The 19,695-nt window shown below is 36.8% G+C and overlaps 2 long non-coding RNA genes across 4 annotated transcripts; one reads left to right on the forward strand and one right to left on the reverse strand.

The window, feature by feature from the left end:
* Window positions 1–6,213: 6,213 nt before the first annotated feature.
* LOC127747453 (uncharacterized) lies at window positions 6,214–9,919 on the reverse strand. The gene is made up of 2 exons (XR_008009281.1): window positions 8,405–9,919; window positions 6,214–6,741 (listed from the first exon to the last, which is right to left on the reverse strand). It is a non-coding gene; the product is annotated as an uncharacterized LOC127747453 (long non-coding RNA).
* Window positions 9,920–10,896: 977 nt separating this feature from the next.
* LOC110281133 (uncharacterized) lies at window positions 10,897–15,610 on the forward strand. 3 transcript variants are annotated; one of them, XR_008009279.1, is made up of 6 exons: window positions 10,897–11,458; window positions 11,539–11,677; window positions 12,433–12,711; window positions 12,808–12,862; window positions 12,941–13,033; window positions 15,399–15,610. It is a non-coding gene; the product is annotated as an uncharacterized LOC110281133 (long non-coding RNA). The 3 variants fall into 3 exon arrangements; XR_008009278.1 differs by having other exon boundaries at window positions 12,808–12,857; XR_008009280.1 differs by having other exon boundaries at window positions 11,592–11,677; window positions 12,808–12,857.
* Window positions 15,611–19,695: the final 4,085 nt, after the last annotated feature.

Here is a 19,695-nt window from a genome sequence, read left to right on the forward strand (position 1 = left end):
GTTGGGTCCTGTGTACACGCACAGATGTGTGCATACGCACACTTGGCTGAATGTTCTTCCGTGCGTACGCACGGGTAGTTGTGTGCACGCACACATGCAAATTCCTTCTTGTGCGCGCCACGCTTGCTTGTGCGTGCGCACACTTGTCTATGTGTGCCTTTCCTTGTTTTCTTCAAGTGTTCTCCCTTGTACATGCTTTCTTCCACTTTTGACTATCCATTCTTGCATCTATGACCTGAAAGTACTCAATAAACATGTCATGGCACCAAATGGAATAAAAGTGGATTTAAATTGCTCATTTCAGGCATAAAATTACATGTTTTCATATTTAAGTCCAATTTAGGTGAAAAACACAAAAGTATACTATTTTGGTGCCTAAGTGTGAGTTTATGTGATGAAATCTATCCAAACCAAGCTAAAATATATCGGAAAATATGGACTCATCAATTTCTCCACACTTAAACAATAGCATGTCCTCATGCTAAACTAACAAGGAAAATAATCAAAGGGGGTAATCAACTTATTAAATGCAACTATCTATACGCATGCAAGAATATGTATATGCTATATATCTATATATCTATCTATAGTTTCCTATGAAACTGGTGAAACAAACAGACAAATTCCCAAACAAATATATAGACATATAGGGCAAAGTAAGGAAATAATCCAATGCAATAAAAAAATCTAAAGAATTGATTCAAGTTTCAAAATGAAGCAACTTGTAAGAATGCATGATAAGAAAGGTGGAGACATAGAATTGAGTAATTGAACCCTTACTAGGTGTGTATACACTCTAATCACTCGGTGTCTAAGGGTTTAATCACTCAAGTCTCTTTCTAATCATGCTTTCAAGGATTTGCTTTTCATCTAACAATCAACTAACAAACAAGTGATGCATGAACGCAATTATCATGAGGACTTATTAGGGTTGTAATGGGGTTAGGGTTAAGGTGGGATAGATATGGCTTAATGGACTAAAATGATTTGAATCCTTGATTAGTTTAAGTATCCAACTCAACCTATATCAACCCAATAATAAAGATATGCAATCCTAACTTCTCATAATTTCTTTTTCACAAACATTCATGTATGATTTTTCATTCACTTCACATATGCATTCCTTATTCACTTTTCTTTTCTTATGGACAACCTTTGTTCCCTTTTTATTGATGAAGTGTTTTTTTAAATGAAAGATAAATGCATAGGGTTTAATAGTTCATACATGAATGCTCCCATTTTTCAAAATTTTCAATGAAATACCCAAAAAATGTTTTTATTCACTACCAATGTTTTCCAAAATTCCCCCACACTTAAATGAAACACACTCCTCGACCTAAGCTAACCAAGGATACAATCCAAGGTAAATTATGGTTTTCTACTTAAGGTTGTGATGTGTTAATATTAAGAACAATGGGGTTAAGAAAGCTCAAAGGGATTAACAATGGTAGATGCAAAGGGTAGGCTATATGGGCAAAGTAAGCTTTAATCAAAGATGGCCTCAATCATGCTCAATGCAATTCAAAACATCAATAATTGGAAATAAAGAATTAAGCAAAACCAAGATTACAATCATAGAAGAGATATAACACACAATGAACAAAAATAGTGGTTAAAATGTTTAACCACTCAATATAGGCTCAAATCTCACAACGTATTTGTTCTTTACTCTTCTATGTTCTATAAAAATCATTCAAGCAAGTGTAGAAATAGCTTTCCAAATCAATTCAATAGAATGCCCTTGAAACTAAATTCTTGAAAAAAAATTTTTCACCAAAATTATTTCCTATATGTATGTATATTGTGATGGATGCAAACTTTTCAAAATCTTTCCTAGTTCTATTCCTAATTTTTAACATTGCAAAAATTAACATGAACAATTAGGACAAAATTGAACTAAGCATGATGCTATTCACATCATCCAATCACAAATTCTATCTATAAATATATACCTTGCAAATGCAATATATATATACAAAGTGTTCGAAAAGAAATTTTAGGCCCCAAAAATGGTGAATCCTCCCCCACACTTAAGTGCTGCACGGTCCTCCATGTACGAACACAATCTGGGAAGAATGGCTATGAGGCTCCACCTTCAGTTGGTGGGTACGGAGGCTTGAGTTGTGTGGAGTCTGCCAAGTCCAAAGCATTCTTGGCATCTCCATCCTCGTGTCCTCCTCCTCTCCTAGCTCCTTGCCATTTTGTCGTATCCTCAAAAAGAATGGATAAAGTATAATTAAGAATCATAGGGCAAATAGCACGAAAGGGTAAAGGGAGGGGCTAATAAGCATCTAATTGAGGAAGTTTTCATAGTGGTGCAGTATGATAGAAAGTTAGCTATGTGTGTATTCCAATTATGCGTGCGGTTGGAACACACACAACAGCCAGTTAAAATGGCATCCACACAATCAAAAAGTAAGCATGAGTTCCTCAATTAGATGGCCTAGGTTGCAATCAAAGAATAAGCAAGAGATGAGGCACAAACGAACCTAGGTAACCACAAAAGTGAATTGAGTATTTGATATTGGACATTGAAATTGTGCAAGCGAAAGCACAAAATTGGTATAGAATAGCACAATAAAGAATAACCAATCCAATAATGAGCAGAAACCCCTTATTCGTCATGAAACTTAAAGAAAAAGGTCACATGGTAAAGATACTTGTTACAAAAAGTGACAAGCTTGATAAGAACCAAGTTAAGTCACTCAAACAAATGCAAAGCATTAACAAGGAACAAGTATCGGTCATGTGATGAATTTAATATGAAAGCTCATGATGAATAAGTAATTTCAACTCAATTCACTCAATTCAATGCACTTACATAATTTGTCCTAGTGGTATAATCAAAACAAGAATTATCAAACCCACTAGGTACTAGTAAATTAAGGCAAAGTATAAACGCATTAGTGAAAACTTCTAGCAACAAGCAACCCAATCAATTATCAAACAAACACTTGTAACTTATTCAATTAACAAGCAAGTAAACTAAAACTAATATATGTACTAAAATGAAAAAGAGATGGAATGAAAACTAAGTAAAATAAGTAGAGAAACATGGGAAAAGTAAGAGAATAGAAAGGTGGAGGGGGTGGAAGTGTGTTAGGGCTCAAAAAAAAGTGCAACAAAATTTTTGCCCGAAACAGCACTTGTGCGAACGCACAGGTATGTGTGCGTACGAACACAAGGTGAAGCAGGGGGGTGTGCGCTCGTACATGGTGTGCGAATGCTCTGAACAGAAAGGGATACAAGACGTGTGCGTACGCACCAGCACGTGCGTATGCACATGACACTTTTTTTTTAAAACAAGGATCATGTGTGTGCGCGCACATAAGCAAAAAAATTTGGTAGGGGTTCACGCGCACAAGTTGTGGTAGCGCTCCCACCAGAGGGACTGTAGGTTAGTGTGCGGACGGACAGCCCTGTGCGGATGCACAGGGAGTGCGAAACAGGGGTTCGTGCGTACACACAAGGTAGTGCGCACGCACAATGTGCAGGAAAACAGGGGAGGGCGCACACACAAGGCATGCGAGCACTGCGAACAGAAGGTGTACCCTTGAGTGTGCGTGCGCACCAGGTCGTGCGTACGCACAGAACGCGAAACAAAGAGGTTTTGTGCGCACGCCCAGATGCGCACGCACAGATGCCCTATTTTTTTCAAAAATTTTTCTTCAAAATCTAAAGCATTAAACCTCAACTCAATCAAACTCAACCCCAAACCTTCAAAACTTCACAAAATCATGATCCACACCAAAACCAACCTACTAAATTCAAAATTAAACTAATCCTAAGCTAACTAAGACAAGCAAACATGCAATAAACTAAGACTATAAAGAAAGAGAAAGGGTGAGAAAGATGTTACCATGGTGGGGTGTCTCCCACCTAGCACTTTGGTTTATAGTCCTTAAGTTGGACTTGTTGAGGAGACTCTTGTAAGGGTGGCTTGTGTTTTCACTCCTCCTTGAATCTCCATCCATGCTTGCACTTTATAGGTCCTCCGGGATCCCATACTTTAGGCATCCGCTTACCTTCTTGTTGATCTTCATGCTTCAAGCCGGATGGACAAGCTATCAACTTACCCTTGTAGCAACCTAACATTCTCCGAAAATCACCCAATTGTACTTCACACCATGCTTGAATCCCAAAGCTTAGATTGGCTTTCTTGAAGAGCTTTGGACTCCTTTGGCAACCCTTACTTCTTCCTCCACCATGTACCAACCCAAGAAGGACCTTAAATTGGTAATCCGTCTCCAATATAGCATATTGGTGGGGGCCAATGAAACTTATAGATGAAATTGCCATCCACTCAATATGTTCTTGGAACGGAGTTGCGTCCTCACGAACTTCCTCTTTCCCATCACTCAAATCATGACAAGGAGGTTGTGAGAAGTCTACCTCCATGTCTCTCTCAAACTCAAGGGGAAGAGGCTCATTAGAATCATTAAGATGATTGACCAAGGAGGACAAAAAATCATCAATGATGGAATCCTCATCTTGATCAATCTCCCTTAATTCTCTCTTTCTCTCCTCCAGTTCAAACACTTCACTTTCTTCCTCTTCTTCATGCTCTAACTCTTCCTCTTTCACTTGTGGCTCCATATTCTCCTCTTCACTACAAGCCCTAGTTGACCTTCCACATTCCTCAAGAAGAATGCCTTGATCGGATGAGTGTATGAGGATTAAGTGGTTTATCGCTTCGCCTATGGTAGCCATGAAGTGCCTTGTGTCCTTCAGAATCCTTCTTGCTCTAGGAGAAAGGCTTGAAGGTCTTGATGGACTTGGGTCAAGGCTGGAAAAGCTTCACATTGGGGTGAAGAATGAGGTTCATAGTTTGGGAGAAATTTTGTATATGTAGGAGGTAGTTCATGTTGGTAAGTGTCTAGAGGTGGTATGTAAGAATGTGTATGGTGGTGGTGGTGTGGTGTTTAAAAATGTGGTGAGTGAGGATTATGTTGGAGGTATTAGTCATAGGTATATGGTGGTGGAGGTGCATCATAAAAGTGAAATCCACCATATCCTTGGTTTGGGTATGCATATTGGGAAGGGTTTTGCTCATTGTAGTATAGAGGAGGTTGCTCCTTCTAAAATAGATGCCCCAATCCCATGATGCAATCCAAAATTGAGGTTATCAAGCCCTACAAAATGATCACAACTAAACTCCAAACCAAGAGGGTGATAACTCATAGAGAAAATTAAAGATAAAAACCAAAGACATCAATTAACAAAATAAAAAAAATCCTAATTACCAACAAAATCAAACGAACAACCCAAAAGTATATATTCACACTATGGACATATTTACCACAACCAAAATATAGCACTCATGACGCTAGCTCCCCGGCAACGGAACCAAAAACTTGATGAGAAAAATTAGTGTTGATCTAGAATCAATTCAACATATGAGTTTCTTCGTTGCAAGTATAGCCTAGACCAATAATTAATCCTCTCAATCAAAGTTTAGTATTTTCCAATAAAAATAATAAACCGAGAGTCATTCAACCTCGGGTTGTTCTCCCTAGGAATGTAATGGAAGTGTTATTCTTTCGGATGTTAGAAACAAAGGGGTTTTGTGCAATCAAAGAACAAAAAGATTAAAAGAACCAAGCAATAAAAGAACTAAGGAATGATCAAAATTGATATTAAAGCAAATAAAAAGGAAGTAAGGTCAAAACTAGTTAAAATGCTAAGATGTGCATAAAAGAGCCTTGATTTGGGAATAAGAGGATCCAAGGAATCCTATCATCGCCATAACCACAACTACGATAATTATGATGAGTCAATCTCGCTTAGTTAATCCTAACATCGAGGAGTAAATCAAGCAAGCATGATTGACCTTAATCCATAAGTCCTAGCTAACTTACCAAACTGGTTGATAAAAAAGCTAGCTTTAATGAAAACAAGAGTCAACTAACTACCCAAGAATTATCACTAAATGTCAGATATTATGACTCTAATGTCCTAGGAACTCAAATCCCATGCCGAGGTGGGAAAATCTACTCAAAATTACCAAGTGACATTTTCACAAACACTTGGTGGGTATATAACCAAAACATGAGAAATTGCAAAGAGAAATAATAAACTATAACCAACAATTCACAAAACCAACTACAAATAAGTAATCAAGCATATATAAATCATAAAACAGTAAATTCATCAATCAAAACTTCAAGAACTCAAAATTGAAAATATAAACAAAGCACTTGAACCAAGAAGCAATGAAAATAAAAGAGATATAATTAAAGAGAGAAGATTCAGAGTACTTACAATGAACGAAGCAAAATCTAAAATGAAAGCTTGCTATAGAATGCTAAACAATTGAGAATTGAAGTAAACCCTAATTAAAACCCTAAGAGAGCAATCTACTCTACACTACTCCTACTCCTAATACTATGAAATTAAACTATCTAAGTGAGCTCCCTTGATATGTGTTGAATTCCCTTGATATAGCACTCCAATTTAGCCTTCAATCCTTCCAAAATGGGCCAAAAGCCCTTAGAAATCGCGCAGCACATGCTTCATTAATGAAATCACATGTTGGGTCCTGTGCGTATGCACACTTGGCTGAATGTTCTTCCATGTGTACGCATGGGTAGTTGTGCGCACGCACACATGCAAATTCCTTCTTGTGTGCGCGCATGCTTGCTTGTGCGCACGCACACTTTTCTGTGTGTGCTTTTTCTTGTTTTCTTCAAGTGTTCTCCCTTGTACAAGCTTTCTTCCATTTTTGGCTATCCATTCTTGTCTCTATGACCTCAAAGTAATCAACAAACATATCATGGCACCAAATGGAATAAAAGTGGAATTAAATTTCTCATTTCAAGCATAAAATTGCGTGTTTTCATATTTAAGTCCAATTTAGGGGCAAAACACAAAAGTATGCTATTTTGGTGCCTAAGTGTGAGTTTGTGTGATGAAATCCATCCAAATCAAGCTAAAATATATTGAAAAAGATGAACTCATCACATAGCAAGAAATTGAGGAGGATGAAGAGGTGGTTTCACCATTTTAGAGCACTAAGGGCGAGAGTGAAAAACTGGAAATGAAAACACCTGCTTGAATTTTGAGATCTAGTTGAGAATAGGCAACACTTTTTGTAAGTTTTTAAAAAATTAAATGTATTTACTAACATTTGAGTATAAATCTTACTTAATATTTAATTTTATGATAATTACTAATATTTTAATAAACATTACTAGGTAAATGTTACTAAAGGTCTAACATGTAGTAGTGTATTAAGCATTGTCAACAGTAAGTCTTACTACCGGGGGCTAAGGTATTGGTAATTAATATTATTGGAAGTTAGGCTATCAAAAAAGTATATTAATTTTAACTAATTATTGGTAAATTTTACTATTTTTAAAAATATTTTGTTGTCGTCGGTAACAATCGTCGCTAAAATATAGTTTAAAAATAAAATAACTATATAGATGTCTAAATGTCTATAATTTTTTTTGTATTTTCGTTCATAAACTACCTAACTATCGGTAAGGATTTTCTTTTGTTTTCTTTACCTACTTATTATATATATATTGGCCATAATAAAATAAAGTATAAAGCTAGAAAACTATCATATACTACTAGAAATCACCCATTTTCAATGACTATATCGGTGATTTTTTACTGACTGGTGATGCGGGCATTTAAGCAAATCCACATATTGGTAAGTATATCGAATCATATCAAGTAATATCATAGTAAGTGAGTTATCATTTTTACGAGAATTAACGGATTAAACAATAATAATTAATTAATTAGTCTAGTTAAACGATTTAAAATGTGGTTTGTTGATATGCAAAGTTAAAGAACTACTTGAAAGTAAAGATCTAATAAAAAAAAAGCAATTAAATAAAGCACTAATGAAATTAAAGAAAAACAAATAAATGAACATAAATAAATGAAGCAATAGAAGAAAAGCAGTAAATTGATGTAATAAACTAAGAGTAACTTAATTGATAGTAATTAAATGAAGGTTAGGAATTAAAACAGCATAATAATTTGATATAATTAAAGGAAAGCAGTAAATGACTGGAATGACTGGAAGCGAAAGAAAGCTAGTAAATAACTTGAATTAGAGGAAAGTAAGTAAATGACGGAGAGAGTAATTTGAATTAAGAAGTTAAGGTTTGGAAATGAGGACTCCTCAAGATCAATTATTCTCACTTCCTTCTTAATCATGCAAAGAAAGATCTTTGGCAAATTATAAGTAGTTGAACCTCAATTTCTTGATCATTCAATTTTTTTTGACTTAATCAATTGTCAATTTCTTGATCAATTGCTCATAAAAAGAGTGAAGCTTAATCTCTTATTTAAAGTCACACAATTCTCAAGATCCAGATAAGGTGTATCCTATGTCACTTATCAATTCCATATCTAAAATCATAAAAATTATGAGAAAGAAGTTTTGAACCTCAATTCCTCTTATTACTTTTTCAACTCAATCATGGAATTCAAGTGAGCTTCAAGCTATTTTCCAATTGAATTGAATCTTTATGATAAACAACGAAAACTCTCTCTTAGAACAACAATGCAGAGATTTAGAAGAAGAGAAAAATTATTAATCCATTAGAATTCCATAGAGCTCCTCCCTTTAATGGACTCATGATATAGAGCTAGAATTCAAAATGAATGAGAAAAGTGTGTGAAGAAGTGTACAGCAGAGGGCCCCATATCAAAGTATGCTCGATGGGCTTTTATAGCTATATATCCTAAAATGAAATTCAAATTAAATTCAAATTACATCAAATTTTGAATTTCAAACTAACTATTACTAGTCATGAAGCTTGCTTGCTAATGGGTCCTTTGGCCTTTGATTGATTGTGGATTGTGGGCTTCGCTTGGAGTGAATTTGGAATCGCTTGAAGGGGATCTTAGCGTGCTACACTTGGGAATGCAGTGTGTTACACGCCCGTTGACAAGAGGGGTCAAAGGCGTGTCCACAACACACTCCCCTTGATTTTGGCATGCAACACACCACACAATTGGGTGAAGTTGGAGGAGCAAACTTGGTGCGCAACACACCCTCAAACTGGGGTGAAAGTGGGCCTCAATCTTGGCATGCAACACGCCTCATATTTGGCTTGTCACACGCTTCATTTAACCTGGCCTTGTGTGCTTGGTGCTTGGCATGTCGCATGTACACTCTTCCTTAGCTTGCCATGTGACAGGCTTCCTTCCTTGGCTTTGTGTGCTTCAAAGGCGTGTGTGGGAGACACGCTTCCTCTCCCTGACGTGCAACACGCCACTTATTGTGGCTTGTCTTTGAATGCTTCATCAAGGGCATGTGCTAGGGACACGTCTCCTAGCTGTGGCATGTGACACGTCCCTTTTAGTGTGACCTGGGAGGTTTTCTTTCCTGGCGTGCAACACACTAGGTCTTATGTGTGCTTCCCTCTAGCGCCTCAAAGGTGTGTATGAAGCACATGCCCCTTGTGTTTTGGCATGCAATAGGCTACTCTTGCTTGAAGTTGGAGGTCCATCTTCCCTGGTGTGCAACTGGCTCATTCTTGGCGTGTCACACGCTTCTTTTGTCTTCAAGCTCCAAGTCTTTCTTGTTTAACACAAGTCCTTTGGAAATTCCTTTGTGTTGACTTTTTTATTGTGCCTTTTCTTTAACACTTCCTGCAACAATCATTAAATCAAGGTACTCAAAGTAATATTCAAATTAATCATTGGAACACTTCATTATCAAGCAAGATTTATTAATTTTCTATATGAAATATCAAAGAAAAAGTACTAATGATGCTCATGCATCACAACACCAAACTTAAAGTCTTACTTAGGGCTATGCAATAAGTGTGCTCTTGATTGAATTGAGTTGAAGCATTGCCTGAAATCTTGTAATGAGTGAAGTGATATGTGAATAAGGTAAACTCAATTATGTGCACATGCATGAGCTCTAATACTTGTTATCCTTTATATTTGAAGACCTTGGAGCTTAGGAATTTTATTTGGATGTCAATATGGAAGTCTCTTTGTATATTTTCACCTTGAAGACAACATTCTTTATTCTCATATTTCTGGAATAGTTTCACTTAGCCTTGACTCTGAGTGTTTTATCTCAAGGTGGCCTTGTTAAATGAGTTTTCTATCGATTCCCGACCTAATTGGTTCAAGGTATTGGGTGTTAAAATACCCCTCGAATTTACTTTCTCAAGCCTCTTTCCTTGACATAGTCACACCATAAGCATTTAACTAGGAAGGCGTTCTTTTAGTTTTGTTTCTTTTCATCCTGCTTAGTCATTGGTACTTGAGCTTTGTTCTTTGTTCTTTGTTTTTCTTTTTCTTTTTCTTTTTCTTTTTCTTTTCTTTTGGTTGCTGCTTCTTAGTTATATAGATTTTTAAGATCCTCCATAATAATTCTTTGAATATCAGTCCATGTCCTAGATTTCTTATGCAGAATTTCACAAATATGAAGCTTTATTACACAGTCACAAATTCAAATTGTAAGACCCCGAATTTTTAAAAAATAAATAATAAGATATTTATGATTTAATTTATTTATTTAAGATTGTATTTTCAAATATTTTTATGTATAAGTTGAGAAAACTTTTTAGAAGTTCAATAATTGAAAAATAATGAAAATTTTATGTGCTTTGATTTGAATATTAAGCTTTTGAACATTATTTTATAAATAAAAGGGAATTAATTTAATTATCTCTAAATTTTATTGAATTAGTATTTATTTGAAAATAAATTTACAAGTCGATAATAAAATGGTATTTTCAAAGATAATTGTTTTGTATTTAAGTTAGTTTTAAATTATTGCTCTACTCTTTTTATTTTTATTAATATTTTATTCTATCAGATCCCAAAATCCCCAATTATCTACATAAAGCCTAACCCTAACTCTATTACACACTCACTCTCCCTCACATTTTCCCTCCTTACCGCCGCCACCCACTGCCATTGCCTTCGCCATCGTCGCTGAGCTGGAAGGGAGGAAGTGTTGGCGCTACTGAGTCACCGAGAAGGGAAGGTTCGCATGAAGAGAGAGAGCCCACGGGGAGAAGGAGGTTGTTCGTGTCCCATCGCCGCCTGGAGCTCACCGACGAGCTGCTTCAGGGCGCCGTCCAGTCTATAGAGCCCCAAGCTCACGTCGCTGTCGATTCATCCATGAGCCGCTGTCAAGAAAACCGATCTGCGAAGAAAGAGAGAAAAATTTAAAGTGAGGAGGAGGGAGGACTGCCGCCGTTGAGCTATTGCAACCCATCGTCATTGTTGCGTTTATCTCCACCGATGGGTGAGTCCGCCACGGGTGTTAAATGCCAGGAAGAAAGGAGGTGACGGTGAGGAGGGGTGTTGTCGCTACGGTGGTCGTTGTTGCGGATGGAGTTTGCCGTTGAGCTACCTGCGGATGTTGGAGCTGCTTCACAACCATCCTGGTCACCGGGTATGATGCGGGTGTCGCCAGAATCACCGTCAGAGCTGCCACTTCTTTATTCTTGGTTCCTTTCTTTCTATGGTAAGTTGTTTTTCTTGAAAAACTCTTTTGATTGCTGTTCTGTTATATGTTGCTCAGGTTTTTGTGGCATTATTCTATAGGGTTGACCTTCGGTTATTACATGTTGCGATAAAAGTTGCCATTGTTGTTGTAGAAGTGGTTTGGAGATGTGCTTGCGGCTGTCGTTGTTGTGAGCCGAGAGAAAAAGGAATTCTGTCACGTAGTTGAGTTGCGATCGAGGTAAGGGCACTTTTCTTAAACTTATTTTATTTTCAAGAACTGCTATAAATCGATATTGATGCAAATGATATATTTTTTGGTGATTATATGAATGTTATGGATTGAACTGAGTTGTCTTAGATAAATGATTGGTTTATCGATTGATTAAATTGGATTTTGAATTGTGATATAATGATTATTGAGCATTTAAACCCGTATCGATAATGGAGGTTGAATTATTGTGATTCACTGGATTTGTTGTTCAAATTTTGGGGTATTATTGATTTCCTTGAGTTGAGTTAGAGTTGTTAAGATAACAATTTATTGGAAATGATTAGAATGACTGAGAGGTGTTTAGTTTGGTTGTTGGAACCCTTGAAGGGTGACAAACTCCGAATTTTAGAGGAGATGCTGACGAAATTTTTATAAAACTTTGAGACTTTGTTTGAAGCGTTATTTGTAATAATCGGCTTAACCACTGTAATAAAATAATTTTTAAGTTCTCAGAGTATATTCAAAATTTAGAAGTTTTAATTTGAAATATAAATGTGAAATTTGATTTCGATAAATTTTTCTGAGTTGAAAAATGTATCTTTTGCGAAAGATTTTTGTAAAAATGTGTACCAGTACTTAAGCCGGCAGTACCGGTTCTAGACTGTCCGGTACCGTGTTTTGAGAACAATAAGATTTTGAAAAATTTGTTTATTATTTTGAAAAGACAAAAACAATTTTAGAATTGAAAATCAGGCGCTAATCTTAAAGGTTTTTACCCAAAGTGGGCCAAACGGACCTAAATCGCTGACGGGTTGGACCGGACCTAAATCGAGTCCAAGGCCCAACATATATAAGGCCATTTAATGAGCATTTAGCTCATTTTTAAGCTAAAGAGAGAGTGGGCGGCGCTGATGGTGAAGAGAAGAGAAGAGAAGGGGGATGACACCATTCACCTTCTCCTTGTTCAAGCCATAACTTAAGCTACGGAGCTCCGATTAACGAGCTGTTTATGCCCACATGAAGCTCTCGACGAGCTCTTCATTTCTATCTAGGTTTTGCTGGTAAGATTTTGAAACTCTAGCTCTAGTTTCTAGCCCTAGAGTTCCTGCATTTTTAGGTTTGATTTTTGAGTAGTTTTTCTGGTTTTGCTTGTTTAGGTGATCGCTAGTAGCGGGTAATTATTGAATTTTACCCCTAATCTCATTGGGTATGGTAAGGTTTCACTAAATCCTTGTGTTTAGTTATTTTTATGAACCCTAGGTTTGATGTTTGTATGTTATATGATGTTAGTTTGAGCGTTGGTGCTTGTTGGAGTTGGCATGGCTTTTTGGAAGCATGTTTGGACTCAAAGTGGTGTTTTGTGCTTATTGAGAATCGACCAAGGTATGGTTTCGGTTTCCTTTATATAATATGTAATGTTTCTAGTCACTTAGGCTAGTTGACCTTAAGATAGGATTGAATATTTGGGTGTATATTTAATTGTATGTAAAATTGATGTTTGATGATAAGTTGTATGGAAGTTGACGATGAAGGTTGTTGTTTATTGTTGTTAATGAGGGTTTGATGATATTGATGACAAGTGGGATCTTAATAAGGGGTATGAGGGTTATTGGTGTTAATGATATATTATAATGTTGGTTGATGTTGATGAGTGTGTATGTTGATTGTGGTAATGTGAATGTTGATAATGATTGCTAATGTTGAGCTTAATTGATGAGGAGTATGAATATTAATGTTGATGACAATTGGTGAAAGATGTGAGTTTTATGAGGTTAATGTGAGGAATAAACATTTTGATAGATTTGGGTAATGTTAGATATTATTTGGTGATGATTATTGAAATTGATGAGGATTTGTAGTAGTTGTGGATGTTGTTGTTGGTTGATGATGATTATGAGTGTTTATGATGGTTTTAGATGTTATTGATTAAGGATTTTGATCGTAGTGAATGGTGTAATTGGGATATTATGGATGGTTGAGTTGGGAGAGGAATGGTATGGACTTTTATGTTGTTTTGGTATTGTTTGGGTTGTGATTAGTTTGGTTTTGAATTAGGAGTTTTGGTAAAATTGAGGTTTAGAGATTTTTGGGTAAAAATAAATTTTTGGTGAACTTTGACAGATCATATGTTGAGCTACAGTTTTTGAAATTGAATGATTTTTGTACCAAATTAAAGATAATTTAAAGAGCTTTAAAATGGTATAGATTTTGTAGAAATCAAAATTTTCTAGAGAAAGATATGATCGTCGGAAGTTGGTGCCAGAAATCTGAATTCTGTAATGTTGCAGAATTTGTGATTTTTGGTTGGTGTGCTCACGCACACTTTGGTGCGCATGCACACACTGGAAGGTGCATTCTGTTAAGGGCATTCGCACGTATCTGTGCGTATACACAGAGTGAAAAATTTTTACTCTCTGTGCGTACGCACACTCCTATGCGTACGCACACATCTTGAAAATCCTCCTGGGCGTGCGTGCGCACAGCCCTATGCGTACGCACATTGCGCTGTTTTTCAAAGAAAACCTTGCTTTTAACTATTTTACCTTCCCGACAAGCTTGTAAACTTCTGAAACACTTGTTTAAAAACCATTTTGCCAGTTTTAGGATCTTAAATCAAGGGAGAAAACAATAAGTTAATTAAAAAGGGGAATTTTTGGTTATGAGTTTAGAAAATGGAGGTTTAGGGTGCTGAAGTTTTGGTTGAGCGAGCAGAATACTATGTTGGGGATGACGAAGAAGACTTGAGAGGTGATGATAGTTGATAGTAAATTTGAGAAAATGGAAAATGGATGATGGTTATGATGAGTTGAGGACTCAGAAAGGAATGATGAACTTGTTGAATGTTGAGAGTATGCTAGGAACTATATCCTTGGGTTAAGTATGAGGATAACTCAAAAAGGAATAATGATCTTGTTGAATGTTGAGAGTGTGCCAGGCACTATATTCTCGGGTTAAGTACGATGAGAACTCAGAGAAGAATGATGATCTTGTTGAATGTGGAGAGTTTGGGAGACACTATATCCTTGGGTTAAGCATGATAGTGTGCAGGGCACTATATCCCTGGGAATAAATTATGATAATAACCTTTTCTGCTGCAAGAGTGTGCCATGCACTATATCCTTGGGTTACGCATGCGAGTGTGCCTGACACTATATCTGTGGGTTAATAAAGTGTGCCCGACACTATATCCGTGGGTCAGTAGAGTGTGCCCGGTACTATATCCGTGGGAGTGGCAGAAAAGCTACATCCGAAAGGATGTGTCAGATTGGCATTTATGGACCGACAAGTGATATCACGAGCCAATAGGATAGACATTAATCATATGTATCTCTTATGTACTTGTTTGGTTTGATTACTTGAGTTTGCCTAGTTGTATAATATGCCTACTTGCTTCTTGAATTACTTGTTATATATGAATACTACCTGTATTTTACTTGCTTGCATTATCTTGATTGTCTGGTGCTGAGGAGGTTAGGTATGCAATGGCGAGGGAATCGCACAGAGGGTAGGTTGGTGAAGGCTGTGGGACAGCGGTGACTAGTTTAGTTAGTAATCCCTTAAGTTTAGATAACCCTGTTTATGGTTTATGGCTTAAGTTATTTATTTTTGTTAAGCTTGAATATTCATTTTCGATGTGAAGTTCTAGGATTGCCTTTGGCGTCCCAGAACCTTACATCTTATATATTGGGCACTGTAACCATACTAAGAACCTCCGGTTCTCATTCCATACTTTGTTGTTGTTTTTCAGATGCAGGTTGCAACCCACCATGGGGAGTTTGCAGATGTGGTAACAGAGCAGAGTATGGTCTCCCTTAAGTTTTCTTTCATTTTTACTTTTGTTGTAGTACTCTCACTTTTTCTATATTTAACGTTGTTGCTTTAGAGGCTGTATTTCTGAAAAACTTTGAGGGATATGTTGTTACTGTTCTAAACTTTAAAACTCTGTTGTATTCAATTTGATTAGCCGGCCTAAACTCTGCAGGCTGCGACTAGTCCTCTTTTTGGTATTTATGCTCTCCGTTTTGTAAATCCGCTTTATACTATTCTTGAATTTTTTATTCCTTCATCGGGCTTCTAGTATTACTATTTTCTTCTAAATATATTATATATTATAAGCTTATAACTGTCGTGGCACTTTGTTATCCTTTGCTTTACGGCTAAAGGTAATGCTTAGGGTAACCCGGTGTTACATTATTTAAAAGAAAATTTGATTCAAGAATTATATTATTTAATTTCGATTTATTACAGAAAGAGTCATGTTTTAAATTCAGAAAGGAATTATGTTTTGAGTTTTATTTATTAAGAAAGGAATTATGTTTTGAGTTTGATTTATTAAGAAAAGTATTATATTTTGAGTTTAATTTTTTGAGAAAATAATTTTGTTTTGAGCTTGACTTATTAAGAAAAGAGTTATGATTTGGGTTCGATTTATTGCAAAAAGAGTTTTTTTTTTAGTTTGATTTATTAAGAAAATAATTATGATTTGAGAATGAAGTTGAAATGAAGCTTTAAGAAATTATTTCAAATCTAAAAGTTATACTTTTGAGGATTTCAAACAGAATTGAAGAATAGATTTTTGAGGTCAATTTGAGAATTCTGATTTGGTGAACAGGAGTTTTATGAAAGAGAAAAAAATTTGAATTGTTTCTAAAAGGAGATAAGATGCGAATGATTGTGGTAATGAGAAATGATTATGATTGATTTTTACTGAGGATGAAAGAGATAATGAGACTGAGTCTGATGAAGTGTACCTGCGTTGGTAGATGCAGTGTGTGATTTCATTTTCTCCGGGATGTGGTGAAGTATAATTTCCTGGGTAGATGCAGTGTTGTGATTCCACTTGCTCCGGATTATGGTTTGAGTCTCCTGGGATAGATGTAGTGGTTCGCCCCCACTTGCTCCTGGTTGAGAATGATATGTGATTTAAAAATTTATCTGAGTCACGAATTTTCCTAGATAGATGCAGTGGGTCAGCTCCACTTGCTCCAAGTTGAGATTTGAGATTCTGTTGAACCTTCATCGCAAGATGTGGCCAAACACTTATACCTTTTCAGACGTTCCTCCATAAAGATATAAAATTCCTCTTGGTAGATACATGCACGTTGGAACCATCCAGGATTAGCTACTGGACATGTCGGATTTGGCTGTAAAATTAACAGATGAGCTCATTGGCCATAGGGCAGACATGCATCATTTGTATTTGTGTGTATTGTTTGGGTGTGCATTGGTGCACGAAATTGTGATCTCAATGGCGCCAACAGCTTGGTACACACAATTGTAATATCACTCTTTTTCATAAGTTCGCACAACTAACCAGCAAGTGCACTGGGTCGTCCAAATAATAAACCTTACGTGAGTAAGGGTCGATCCCACGGAGATTGTCGGCTTGAAGCAAGCTATGGTCTCCTTGTAAATCTCAGTCAGGCGGATTCAAATGGTTATGGAGTTTTAATAATTAAAAGATAAATAAAACATAAAATGAAGATAGAGATACTTATGTAATTCATTGGTGGAAATTTTAGATAAGCCTATGGAGATGCGTTGTTCCTTCTGAATCTCTGCTTTCCTACTGCCTTCATCCAATCCTTCATACTCCTTTCTATGGCAAGCTGTATGTTGGGTGTCACCGTTGTCAATGGCTACTTCCCATCCTGTCAGTGAAAATGGTCCTCTACGATTTTCCGGATGGCTAATCAGCTGTTGGTTCTTGATCGTGTAGGAATAGGATTTACTATACTTTTGCGTCTGTCACCACGCCCTACAGTTGTGAGTTTGAAGCTCATCACAGTCATCCCATCCCAGATCCTACTCGGAATATCACAGACAAGGTTTAGACTTTCCGGATCTCAAGAATGCTGCCAATGGATTCTAGCTTATACCACGAAGACTCTGATCTCAAGGAATTGAAGGCTCTGTTGTCAGGAGAGGGAATCAAACGCATGGATCAGGAATCCAAGAGATACACACTCTAGCTTTTGCAGGTAGAACGGAAGTGTTTGTCAGGCACACATTCATAAGTGAGAATGGTAATGAGTGTCACGGATCATCACATTCATCAAATTGAAGTGTGAATGAATATCTTAGAATAAGAATAAGCATGAATTGAATAGAAAACAGTAGTAATTGCATTAATACTTGAGGAACAGCAGAGCTCCACACCTTAATCTATGGTGTGTAGAAACTCCACCGTTGAAAATACATAAGTGATAAAGGTTCAAGCATGGCCGTGAGGCCAGCCACCAATGTCTAAGATCACATAAACTGATCAAAGATAGATACCAAGATATCTAATACAATAGTAAAAAGTTCTATTTATACTAAACTAGTTACTAGGGTTAAAGAAATGAGTAAATGATGCAGAAATCCACTTTCAGGCCCACTTGGTGTGTGCTTGGGCTGAGAATTGAAGCTTTCATGTGTAGAGGTATTCCTTGGAGTTAAACGCCAGTTTGTAACTTATTTCTAGCATTTAACTCTGCTTTGCAGCTTGTTTCTAGCATTTAACACCAGAATAGGATAGAAAGCTGGCGTTAAATGCCCGTTTACGTCATCTAAACTCAGGCAAAGTACAGACTATTATATGTTGCTGGAAAGCCTGGATGTCTACTTTCCAACGCAATTGAGAGCGCGCCATTTGGACTCCTATAGCTCCAAAAATTCCATTTCGAGTGCAGGGAGATCAGAATCCAACAACATCAGCAGTCCTTTGTTAGCCTCTGACAGATTTTTGCTCAGGTCCCTCAATTTCAGCCAGAAAATACCTGAAATCACAGAAAATATACTAAAAACTTACTAAATCATACTAAAAACTATGTAAAAACAATGCCAAAAAGCGTATAAATTATCCGCTCATCACAACACCAAACTTAAATTGTTGCTTGTCCCCAAGCAACTGAAACCAAATTTGGATAAAAAGAAGATAATATACAATGAATCCCACAATATCAATGAAGCTTAGTCCCAATTAGATGAGCGGGGCTAGTATCTTTTTGCTTCTGAACAGTTTTGGCATCTCACTTTATCGTTTGAAATTTAGAATGATTGGCATCTATAAGAACTTAGAATTTTGGATAGTGTTATTGACTCTGCTAGTTTAGTATGTTGATTCTTGAACACAGCTACTTTACGAGTCTTGGTCGTGGCCCTAAACACTTTGTTTTCCAGTATTACCACCGGATACATAAATGCCACCACAGACACATAACTGGGTGAACCTTTTCAGATTGTGACTCAGCTTTGCTAAAGTCCCCAGTTAGAGGTGTCCAGGGTTCTTGAGCACACTCTTTTTGCCTTGGATCATGACTTTAAGCACTCAGTCTCAAGCTTTTCACTTGGACCTTCATGACTGATGAGCGGATAATTTATACGCTTTTTGGCATTGTTTTTAGTATGTTTTTAGTATGTTTTAGTTATTTTTTAGTTAAAATTCACTTTTCTGGACTTTACTATGAGTTTGTGTGTTTTTCTATGATTTCAGGTATTTTCTGGCTGAAATTGAGGGACTTGAGCAAAAATCTGATTCAGAGACTAAAAAGGACTGCAGATGCTGTTGGAATCTGACCTCCCTGCACTCGAAGTGGATTTTCTGGAGCTACAGAAGCCCAATTGGCGCGCTCTTAATGGCGTTGGAAAGTAGACATCCTGGGCTTTTCAGCAATGTATAATAGTCCATACTTTGCCCGAGATTTGATGGCCCAAACCGGCGTTCTAAATCAGCTCAAAACTGCCCGGCGTTAAACGCCGGAACTGGCACAAGAATGGGAGTTAAACGCCCAAACTGGCACAAAAGCTGGCGTTTAACTCCAAGAAAAGTCTCTATACGAAAATGCTTCAATGCTTAGCCCAAGCACACACCAAGTGGGCCCGGAAGTGGATTTTTATGTCATTTACTCATCTTTGTAAACCCTAGGCTACTAGTTCTCTACAAATAGGGCCTTTTGCTATTGTATTTTCATCTTGGTAGCTATCTTTGTTCTTATGCTATCTTAGATCATTGGGAGGCTGGCCTCACGGCCATGCCTAGACCTTGTTCTTATGTATTTTCA

The sequence above is a fragment of the Arachis duranensis genome, chromosome 5 (assembly GCF_000817695.3).
Source record: "Arachis duranensis cultivar V14167 chromosome 5, aradu.V14167.gnm2.J7QH, whole genome shotgun sequence".
NCBI lineage: Eukaryota > Viridiplantae > Streptophyta > Magnoliopsida > Fabales > Fabaceae > Arachis > Arachis duranensis.